The sequence below is a fragment of the Lactuca serriola genome, chromosome 8 (genome assembly GCF_051521515.1).
Source record: "Lactuca serriola cultivar US96UC23 chromosome 8, Lser_US96UC23_V15, whole genome shotgun sequence".
NCBI lineage: Eukaryota > Viridiplantae > Streptophyta > Magnoliopsida > Asterales > Asteraceae > Lactuca > Lactuca serriola.
Genome location: NC_136415.1, coordinates 189446381 through 189458882, shown reverse-complemented (window position 1 = coordinate 189458882; position 12502 = coordinate 189446381).

The window sequence follows — 12502 nt, the reverse complement described above, 5'->3', positions numbered from 1 at the left end:
AGCTATTTCCTTTTTGGTTCATCCTTAGTGGTTGATTTGGAGTTCCTTAGCTTGTTTAAGATCTATTTCAGGTTTGGAGTTTAGATATGAGGTTGCTACTCCAGATCTAGGCTTGTGATGGTCCAAATTGTCATAAAGCTTTTGTTTAAGAGTTGTTAGTGAAGCCCCGTAGTCCTTAACCCTAGCCCTAGTGTGTTTTGGGCCTATATCTCCTTGGTTTCACATAAAGTTTGCAACTTTATGTGAGGATTAGACTGTAGAAGAGTGGATCTTTGGATTGGAGCCCCTACATGGCTCGAAAAGCCATTGTATAGATTAAGAACTGGAGAGACTCGGCGAGTCACATGGGTGTACTCGAAGAGTTGTATGAACATGTGCATGGACTCGACGAGTTGGAAGAACAACTCGGCGACTCTATCGAAGATTGCCTTCGACTCGGCGAGTCTGTTCTTGGAATCGGCGAGTCTGGTCGCAGAACCCAACCTCCTTTGGTTAAAGCTTTGATTAGTGAGTCAATTAGCGACTCAGTGAGTTGGCCAGGATGGAATTCCGAGATCGTTGAACTCGACGAGTCTTGGGGCGACTCGGCGAGTTGAGTCGTGTTATGGGAGTTTTCTGAGTATAAGAAATTGATGAGTCGGTGGGTTAACTCGGCGAGTAGAGTCAACCAGGAAGGTTGAATTTGACTGAGGACTTTGACTTTGACCAAGAGTTGACCAGTTTAACTCCCAAGGGTATTTTGGTAATTTTGGTATTTTTGGAATTAGTTCTTTGGTAGTGTTCTATGGTGAAGTTTGTGTCAGTGGTCGGAGCAGCTTGGTCTTATCTCTTCAGTCGGCAACTACATGTGAGTTATCCTCACTATATCGATAGGGTCTGCGGCACCAAGATCGGCCCTTTATCGAATGGAAATCCAGGTATTGTTTGTTATGTAATTTCTTTGCTTGATCTGCATCCTGGTATTTAGGATGGTGTTATGTTAGTGACCTGGTTAAGGTCGGTACCCGGTATTTAGGGTAATGTTATGTTAGTGACCTAGTTAAGGTCGGTACCCGGTATATAGGGTAATGTTATGCTAGTGACCGGTTAGGTCGGAATCCTTGTTAGGATGTTGATATGCTATGTGATCTGTTAGACTATTAGTCTGGTTAAGGATTTGTTATGTGATTAACTATTTTATGTGCACATGGTTGTTTGACGGGGGTTGGGTTGAGGCGGGTCTTACTTTGTGCTGTAGACCAACATACCCAGGGCAGACCGGATATTCGAAGGTCCAGCGAGTGGTCCGGATAGGCTGAAGGCCCCCAAGAGGTTGGGCCAGGCGTACCGAGGCTCGGAGAGTGGACCAGGCCAACTGAAGGCCCGGTGTGGGCGGGCCAGTCATACTGTAGACTCAGAGAGTGGACCAGGTGGATTGAAGGCCCGGTGCGGGCAGACCAATCACACTGTAGACTCGATGTACATGGCTAGACTCGGAGGGTGGACCAGGTGGACTGAAGGCCAAGTGCGGGCGGACCAGTCACACAGTAGATCCGATGTGCATGGCTATTCTATTTGTGATATGTTATGAGTATGTTTATGTGTGGATGGTATTTTGGGGGTAACTCACTAAGCTTTCGGGCTTACATTTCAGTGTATTGTTTCAGGTACTTCAAGAGATCGTGGCAAGGCGAAGGCGTGATCGTATCGCTCCTCATGTTTTATGATTTATGTAATATGGTTTTAGGGGATACTCAGATGTTTAAACTATTTGGAAAACAAGATGTATGAACTTAATGGGTTTTGAATGAAATCAAATGTTTTAAATTGGCTCAAATTTTATGGGTGCTACAATCTGTGTAACATCCGGATTCCCAGGTAGATTATTTTATTCCTTATTTTTTTTTTGGAGGTTGGGAGGGGACTCGACGAGTTGGTGCTTACACTCGCCGAGTATGGTCGCGGATTCTTATCCGGGTTCACAGCTGGACTCGGCGAGTACATGAGTGGACTCGGCGAGTCCATGCTGTTTAATGAAACCCTAATTTCCTGGGTTTGAGACCTATTTAAAGGCCCTTAGGGTCGTCAATTGCGGCTACCAAACCCCAGAGAGAAACCCTAAGAGATCTAGAGCGTTTGTGAGGAAGGAGAGGCCATTTTTGATCATTTTGTTGGTGTAATTGCAAGAAGGAGGTGACCAAGGCAAGAGGAGGCTGAAAGAGGTGCGATTCTGGTGATTTTAGAGTTCAGAGACTTCATCTTGAGGTATTTATTTGGACCTTCTTCAGATTCGGTGTTGATTTTTAGAGTTAGGGTTTTCTAACCCATTTAGAGGATGGATATGCGGAGCAATTGGTCCCTTATCGATTTTATGCTTTGGATCTGGACTGAAAGAGGTCCAGAGACCTTAACCCTTGGAGCTTTATGAGTTATTTTGGGAGCCATGAACTTAGGATGTTAGTTTTGGGGCTAAATCACCAAGTAAGACCATCTAGATGTTATACAAGTGTCAAGGTCTGAACTTTACGTGATTATCATGCTTGGGAAGGTCAGATCTATGGATTGAAGGAACAGATCTGACCTCAGGAGGTCAAAGGAGTTTGTGCATGGCATGAACTCGCCGAGTCCAAAGAGCAAACTCGACGATTAGGGTTAGGGTTTCCCGTAAATCACTCAGTGAGTAGACTTGCCGAGTTGGGGAATTAACTCAGTGAGTCAGGGGGGATTAGAGGACTAGAAATCAAGGCAGAACTCGCCGAGTTGTTCTTGAGACTCGGCGAGTTGAGTCGGAGTAGCCCCGCGACTCATGCCAGGTGTGACTCGCCGAGCAAGGGGAGGAACTCGACGTGCCAAGCGGGACTAAAGGGTTAGTGGACACGTGTAGACTCGTCGAGTTGCCCAAGTGCACTCGACGAGTCGGGTCAAAGTTTGACCGTTGACTTTTGTTGACTTTTAGGGTTTGGTCAACAATGTGGCCTTTAAGCCAAAAGAGGGGTAAAATGGTCTTTTACCCTTCTGAGGGTGCTAAGAGAGGGTTGAGTATAGTTATATTTATGAGAGTATTGACTTTATGTGATTAGGCGGAGGCTAGATCATATTTCTACCGAGTCATAGATTTACCGAGACATCTGAGGTGAGTCTTCTCACTATACTTTACCTAGTGTAGTAACAGAATTATGTGACAGAGTATTTTAGAGTTATATGCCAGTGTATTTGCATGTTATTATGCGTTGTGATTTAATGAGATATGTGATATGCATGATTCAGAGTATACAGAGTTAGGACCAGTGGGTCCACAGAGTTATGGGACCAGAGGGTCCCACAGAGATATTCGACCAGAGGGTCAACAGATTTACAGCCATGAGTGGCTGATATGTGTTTATGTGGTATTTTGGGGAACTCACTAAGCATTTATGCTTACAGTGTTTTGTGTTATGTGTCTCAGGTACCAGCAATGATCGCGGGAAGGCGCCGACATGATCTGTACACACACCCATACCCGTGGAGTTTATTATGATTTGATATTGGGATTTGTAATGAAATAATGATGATACAATGTTTTCTTGAAAATGATTATGAATGATTTTGGTTTTTAAAAAAAGTGAAAAATTGTCTAAATTTTTACGTGTTACAATCTGAGTCAATGATTTCCCTAAATGTTGATTTTACTTTGTTAAAGTATCTTGGGATACTTATTTCCTTTTGTGATACAAACAAACGGTCATTTTCAAGCATTTGCAACCCATGTCATTCCTTTTGGAGAACGACGCTACTAATGTATCCCATGCTTCCTTTGGTGTCACCGTGTCCATGATATGTTCTAGAGCTTCTTCTTCTATGATTTTTCAAAGAACCAACATTGTTGTGCCTGCCACAGTCCTCCACTTTTGAAGGATACCATTGTTATCTTTAGCCTCTGCTTTTCGTATTTCAGATCTATTCACAACCATGCACAAGTCCCAACCTTTATGCCATTATGCAAGTTGACCAAATAGTGTAGTTGTGTTGGTTAAAGGATACCATTGTTATGAACAGCTACTTGAATCTCCTTTATGGTCAACCTCACTCTAATACCAATTTTTTAATTAATGAAATTGAGTAAACACAACAATTTATGCACTACAAAGATTTTTACATCAAAGAAAATGGAAGAAGGAATCATACACATACACACATACATACAACATTTTATGGAACTATTTTTACCCATTACATGAAGCATGTACTACAAAGCTAGAACTACACATTGCATGAAGCATGTACTACAAAAGGAAACTACCCACTAACAAAAGGGAATGACTAAACAAATAAAGCAAAACAACAAATGAAACATAAATGATAGACATGTGCATAAGCACACTTGTACCATACATGGATGGTGTGGTATGTTAATAACTTTGTCCAAAAATATTAACTCCAAATTTATATTCCAATTAAATATTTATCATCCTAGCTAAGTTCCAGGCTTTAAATCACTATACTTTATGGTGCTTCTTTTGATGGATTGATTTCCTATTGAACACTTGGAGAATGCTTTCCATTAGCCAAACGAACACACCAATCATAAATATATTTCAAGTGCAATCATTAAAATCACATGAACATTCTTGAATTATGATAACATCCATAAGTGTTGGACTTTTCATTACTTTTATGATAATACGAAATTGCACAAAAGTCATTATTTTGGATAAATAAGACAAAAGTTACTACATTTTAGTTTTTTTTTCAATTTTAACACCAAGAATGTGATGTCACCAAAGAGTGTCACGTCATCATGTCATGTCATTAAATATTTCCTCGTCACCAGACAATTAGGTAACTGGATAAATTGTAAACATAGAAACAAATTAGAAAATAGTGTCTGTATTACAACATATAACGTAGTACCAAAATCGAATTCACGTGTAAACTTAATGATTTTTGTGGAATTTCCCCTTTTTTTTAAATAGTTTAAAACGGTTAAATGTTTTAAGGGTAATACCTAAATCGACATGTAAAATTGACTACAAAAACCATAAACTATTTTTATAATAATTGAATTTTCTTTCCAAATAAGTGGTTTCTAAATTAATTAACAATAATAATAATTACCAATAATATAAAATCCTAAATTATATCACGTTACCTTAAAAAAAGCTCAAATAGATAATTTATAAATTGATTAATCGTAACGTTAAAAGTTATGCAAAATCGAGAATCTTGCTTAATTTTATAGACATGCTAGCACAATAAAATGATATCACTTTAATAAATGTTATAATATGGTTCAATTTCATTATTTTTCCATAACTAATATTAATAGGTAGCTAATAAATAGATGATACTAGATGATAAAAAATAGACAAGAGTTGAACCTTCAAAGTCTTACCAATGCAAACGAAATGAACAGATTAATCGAAGACATAAACATGACTTTGTGTGAAAAAGTGTTTGATGTCATCTTCTTTAGTATATATGGAGGTGTGGTACTAAGAGAAACAAAGTTGTTATCGAAGGAAAAAAGTGGTTCAATGAACGGATTCTTGATTCAATTACTTTGGTTTGTCCAAGGTTGCTATGTTCTCTTTATGACTGTTATATGCTGTAACTATGGCTAGCTTTTTGTACATATTTATTTTTGTGTTTCAAAGAATCAATAGGTATTGATGATAATAAGTAATAAATAATTGATAATTGATAATTGATACTAGATAATAGATGACATAAGTACTGAAAGATGAAACAAATCCCAAGTATCCACGGGTACACCTTTCTACTAAAGATAATTTTGGCCGAAAGATGCATGAAGGAGGTAGTGGCCGTCCCTTGTGATTCTTTCCATTTGCCTAGATAATTAATGACTATACACCAAGCATGACCTTCTAAGTCATTTTATTTAACCATGGAACCTTAATAACATCCATAGTTGACTAGTTGTCCTTTCAAATTTTAATAACTTAAATAAACTTACATCATGAGCTTATTTTAAACAACTAATCAACTTCATAATGCTCAATCAATTGTAGCATTTCCTTTTGAAGATTCTTCAAGTTTAGTGCCTATGATATATAGTTATGTCAGTAATATATACACCCTGTGTTTATGATTTAAAAACATCAAAAGAAACTGATTAACATAATTATTACTCTGAAATATTATTTCTCGTGAAAGAACAAATTAAACAATATGATCAGCAGCAGAAAATCCTGAAATGCTCTTTAAAATCAATCAACCAGTTAAAAATGAGTGAAACCAAAAAGCTGGCAAAAAAGAACAAATTTTCATACTATTAGTCTAGCTATTTATTTGTATAGTCATTTATTCTTTGCTGTATACTTGAATGTTAGTCAATGTTGACCATGTATTTTAGGAGAATAAAAAGGCACGTTGAGTTGTTGAAGAACGTTGTTGTGTTTTCTGATTTTCTGTTATTTTGAGCCTATTTAAGTATCTTAGTTTAGCTTCATTTGGTATGTATCTCTATAACAGCTTTCAGTCACTTTAATAAAGCTTTAAGCATTTGGCTACTTTCATTCCTCTTTTACCCCTGTTACTAAATTAGCCCTGCCCACCAACAAGTGGTATCAGAGCTGTGAGGTTCTGATCATTTGTGTATGCCCAAGATCATCAGATACGCCAGCATGACAGTTGCATCCTCATCAAACCCACCCAAAGATAGCCCGTATCCTCTTCAATGCTCGATGCTAACCTCATCAAATTACAACACATGGTCGATTAAGATGGAAGCCATTATGGATGCCCATGGGTTATGGGATGCCATTGAGCCACCAACCGGTGTGGTTGTGGACGAGAAAAGGAGCAAGCAAGCTCGAGCCTTCATCTTTCAATCGATCCCGGAAGAGATGCTTGCACAAGCTGCCAAAAAGAAGACAGCCAAAGAAGTGTGGGACTCTCTAAAGTCACGGTATGTGGGTGCAGAACGAGTCCAGAAAGCAAGACTATGAGTGTTGAAAAGTGAATTTGAAGGACTTCAAATGAAAGACACAGAGACGATAGATGATTATGCAGGGAGGATATCGACCATGATTTCAAAATTTGGGAGTGCAGGGGCAATTCTAGAAGATGAAGAATTGGTGAGGAAGCTATTCGACACTGTCCCGGAAAGATTTATAAATCTTGTGGCTTCAATTGAACAAAGCTCCGACATGGAGTCCATGCCATTCAAGGAGGCAATTGGGCACTTAAAGGCTTATGAGGATCGACTCTGACTCCGGAAGGAAAAATCAGGTGGTGACAATGCTTTGTTACTTGCAAAATCGAAGGGCTCCTCAACTCATCCAAGCCCAAGCAAGTTAAACACGACGGGTGGTCGTGGAAGAGGAAGAAATAGTGACAGGGGAGGAAGAGGCAGTTCGCGAGGTCGGGGGTCGACTCGTGGAAGAGGTGGGCGTTACGGTGGTAATTCACATCAAGAAGCAAATAACTCCAACCGGAAACCACGAGACAAAAGCCATATAAGATGTTACGATTGGAACTCACCAGGCGAGAAAACGTGACAGATTGGATGCTAAGTGTCGGTTCGGGGCTTAATAATGCGTGAGGTTCCTATGTAATATGAAATGATATACAAATGTATCTGTTGGGTCAATATTTTGGTTTATACTTTGCTTTTCTAGGCAATTGTGTTTTTTTGTAATATTTTATGTGTTTAAAGTCAGGTTTATGGCCAAGAGGGTGTTTACGACCATAAACCCTGTTTACGGTCCATGTTTCCCGTGTGTATATATATATAGAGGTGAGGGGTGTGAGGAAAAGGGGGATGACACCAAGGAGCTTAAGTGTGTGCATTTTGAAGGTGTTCTAGAGAGAGAGAAAAGAGAGTGTGTGTTAGTGTGTGTGAATCTTGTATCCGAATCATAATTCATATCAAAACGTACAAGATTCATATTATTATTCTTCATCTTCTCTTCTATTTGATCTGACTTCATCCGTTTGATTAGGATTCCGCACCATCAAACGGATATGATTGATACACCAGCAGATTGGGGACTAACAATTGGTATCAGATCTTGGTTGTATCAATCATTTTTTTCAGATCTAGAGCTTATTTGATCTTATTTTGAAGAGATTTTTGCATTTTTGGATAGATCTCGGAAAATTTGGGGGGTTTGTTCTTTGCATTTTTGATAAAAATGAGTTTTTGATCGAGTTTTGGAGCAAAAAAGGGTGAAAAACGCTGTTTTTCACGAGATGTGCGAAGTGTTTACGGCTCTTGAAGGGCTTGCGGTCCAGAGTTTGCGGCCCGAAGCTTACGGTCTGAGCTAACGGTCCGAGGTTTACGGTCCAAGGCCTCGGAGTTTACGGCTCACGTTTACGGTCAGCAGCATTTACGGTCTCGCATCCTCGCACCAGGTCTTCGCCTTCGCGCCACGGATCCTCACCTCGCCTTGCATCGGCCTCATCCTCGCATCAGAGGCTTGCAGCCTCGCATCAGTGCCTTCATAAAAAAATAGACGCGGATTTTGGGGTTGCCGGGGATCGAACCCAGGACCTCTAGTTCACAACCAGCACGCCTTGCCAACTCGACCAAACGATCCTTTGTGGTTTTCTTTCGAAATTTTGAACTTAAACACTTCCAGTCGCACCCTAATTTCGAAATTTGACACTTTTAACCCCAAAAATCAATTTCTTTCTTTTTTTAAATATCTTTTTCAACCAAAAGTTTTAATTTTTAATTTTTGAATTTTATTTTTGACTTTTTACTTAAATTTTTGACTTTGACTTTTAAAATTTGATCTTTGACTTTTAAATTTTCAAATTTTGCTTTTCGGTTTGACTTTTAAGTTTGAATTTTCAAGTTTGACTTTTGAGTTTGATTTTTTAAATTTGACTTTTAAGGTTGACTTTTGAGGTTTATAGTCAAAAGTTTTTCTTTAAATTTTAAATTTGACTTTTAAGTTCTAGTTTTTGCTTTTAATAGTTTTTGAAGTTTACGAGGGAATTGAAATCATGAAAAAGAGTCGTCAGGAGATTTTAAGACAAAACTTCAACATGTTCGATTATATCCCTCGAGAAACCCTGGAAGCTTAGTTGCAACGATTTACCACACTCACTACTGAGATGAATATAGTTGGGATCTTCTTGACCAAATCTAAGATAAACAAAAAGCTATTGAATTCACTTCCGAAATCATGGGATATGGACGTGGCTGACATTAAGCAGACAAAAGATCTCAATCGTCTTAGTCTGGCTGATATAATTGAAGAACTTGACGCTTTGAATTGTCGAAAAACAATGAGTTCCGCAAACATCCCGGTCAATGAAGTTTCCTGTTCTTAATCATGTGAAGTTTCATGTACGCTATCTAGTGAAGATACGATTAAATTTCTTCGGGAAAAAATTGATTTATTAAAAAGGGAAGTTGAGGACCTGAGATATAAAGGATATCAACTCAGGAAAGGACAGAACCCCCTGAAGGCTGAATTAGAAACAAAAATAAAGGATTTTAGAAGAATTCAGGCAGAGTACAGTGAGAAATGTGAATTGTACAATTATGTTAAAAGGCAAAATGATGCGCTGACTGCTGAGCTTGATACATTGAATAAAAGATTTGATTCTGCAAACTTTGCTTTTCAAAAATCTGATGGATCAAGTGAGTTAGTTGCCAACATGATCGATCATTGCATGGATTTCAAACGAAATCGGTCAAAGGGTTTAGGATACGATAATGTACCTCCTCCTTTTAATCATACATATCTGTATCAACCTTTGTCTAAAGAGGAGATTGCCAACGAACCATTCATGGTTTATGGCAAACCATCTGGTTTTGTGTCAGGAGGATTTATCAATGTTGAAAATACTAACGCTTCTACTTCCCCTGCAGATCAATCCTTAAATCAATCCAAGCAAGCAGCTGAAGAGAGTGTGTCTAATGGTAAAGTAACAGAAGATGACAACAAGGAGAGAACTACTGAACAAACCAATGAGTCCTTGAACTCTGAATCCGTTGCTTCGAACTCAACTGCTTCTGATCAACCTATTGTTGAGAAATAGAGGCACCAATTCCAACGCAATAGAGTTCTTGTTGCAAGTGTGCATGTGGGAACAACAAGAGACAAGGCAAGGATACGCCACTAGGGGCAGGAAGAAACAATTTCCCAGTGAAGAAAGAGACATGTTTTCACTGTGGAACACCTGGACACATTGCCAGAAATTGCCCAAATCGCGCATACGTTCCCTACTATGCACAAGGATGGCAAAACGCGCCAAGTGGGAGATACTTCAAAAGAAATCCTTCCAGTTCACGTTCAGACGATGGTGACTAGAACACGCAGAAGTCCAAGAATCAAACCCACAAGGCAAAGAATCTGAATCCCAAGGGCAAGAAGGGAATGTCGGCCAAGAAGCCCAATCCAAGAGATGCTACAGTGAAACAAAGACCGGTTAGGTCAAAGTCATCTCAACGACAGACTTCAAGATCAAAAGCAAGTACTGAGCCACCCATTGGATCGAAAAAGAAATGGGTTAAACCCAACTACAAATGGGTTCCAAAGGCTCACTCTCCCAAATCTTCTAACGATTCTAATATTTCTTCATCTTCTGTTTGTGATAAACAGGAATGTCATGGGAGAGAGTACCGTGCAAGGATGAAAAAGGTCAACCCAGTTTCAAAATGGACTGGGTTCCAAAGACCAACTGATCCCGCTCTGTGTCGGAGCAACTATGGAGGCATATCATTAGACTTCGGTTTGTTGGTAGTAGTTGTTCCTGGCACTTGATAGGAGACATCTCTCAACTGTACAACACTCAGAACATTGTTTGGGAGAATGTGTCCTTTGTGGGAAAGGAAGAAAGGAAGAAAGGAAGAGATCACAAACGGGGTTAGTGCTTAATGACATGAAGAATTTTCGGATCTGTTCTGAGATTATGTGTGTTGTTCTCAGACCATCTGGATGCAAATTCAATCGGTGACTTACGGTTTGAGTTTTCATCTCTATACTCCTGAGTTTTTCTTAAGCTGATTCGTTTTAAAGACTAATTTTTGTTTTAGGATAGTTTAAATTTGCGCATTTACTTTCGTTTCTCTCCTATGCACAAATTTAGGGGGAGAAATAAAAATAAAAAAATTAAAAATCCAAAAACATTAGAAAATCAAAAATATGTTGGTTATGAAGTGTGCTTGAGGGAGATTTCTTTGGGTAGTGATATTATCAAGTGATAACAGGCAATCTGAGTCTGCGTAACGTACCCAAAGTTGAAAGGTCTATGCTCTGGTTTGATGCGTCGGTAGGCACGAAAAATTTTAAAATGGACATGACTAGGCAGAGTTGAACTTAGGAAATTTATAGACTTGACAAATATTGACCTAGTTAGATACGTTCAGCCTGACAATAAGACGCTCGGATAGGTTGAGCAGGGAGATATATATGGGAATCTACTCGTCACATTAAATGAACCCGTACTTGGAACCGTGGTTTAACTTTTCCTCAATGTGCGAATTCTGTCCTTAATTCCGGTTGGATGGGGCGACGGGTAAATTCCGATAAATTAGGTCTGTAGAATATGATTTTCTTTCTTTCCTTCTGTTAGTCATATGTTGTCTCCTTTGCGTGACTTCCAATCCGACCTGGTACACAACATATGCAACTCTATTTCTCTACATGTTATATATGTGAAATACTTCTTATCTGTTAACCATATGTTGTCTCCTTTGCGTGACTTCTAATCCGACCTGGTACACAACATATGCAACCTTCTACTTCTCAACCCCTCTAAAGTAATAAGTAATAGAATTCTGAATCTATCCTCTCTCTGAATGGTTGTCTGCTCACCCGGTGTAAGGAGTACTCTGGAAGTTCTTGATGGCTGGGGCATATCAAGAAGCGGGAAACACGTTCCAGTACACTTAAAATTGAACACATACAGATTGTCTATAGATCTCGCTGCTCAATTTAGGTGGACAACAATATCCCTGGTCGTCGTCAGCTGAATGGTCCTTAAGATATAGTATCTAGGAACTTAGGATAAGATATAATATCTAGGAACTTAAGTTCACCTTGTCTTGTAGCAAATAGTATGTCCTAAATTTGTCACAATTTTTCGTGTTTAAGTGGACAACAATACCGACGATCGACCGGACAAAGATGTGAATATGAAAGGTATCGATAAGTACATTAAGGTTGTCTAAAAACTTTGATCCCAAATCACTCTTAAAGTTAGATATCATTTTTATTTTTGTTAAATTTGTCATAGTTTCTTCTAATTTAAATATTAGGGGAGAATTAAAAATTAAAAACAATGAAAAAAAAACACAAAAATTCAAAAATCAAAGAAAAATCAGAAAAATTAAAAATCCAAAAATAGTGTTATTTCTGTTTTATTTCTTGTTCAGAAAAATCAAAAATCCAAAAATATTTTTGTTTCTGTTTTAATTTGTGTGCTAAGTTTTCTTTTAGTTTTGTTTTGTCTTGAAAAGTGATTTCAGGTATAGATAAGACTCATGGAGTTTGTGTTGAAGATTTTTGAGCCAAAGCCTCGTCCGTGAGCATCGAAGAATTCGCATTCGAAGGAGCAAGAAATG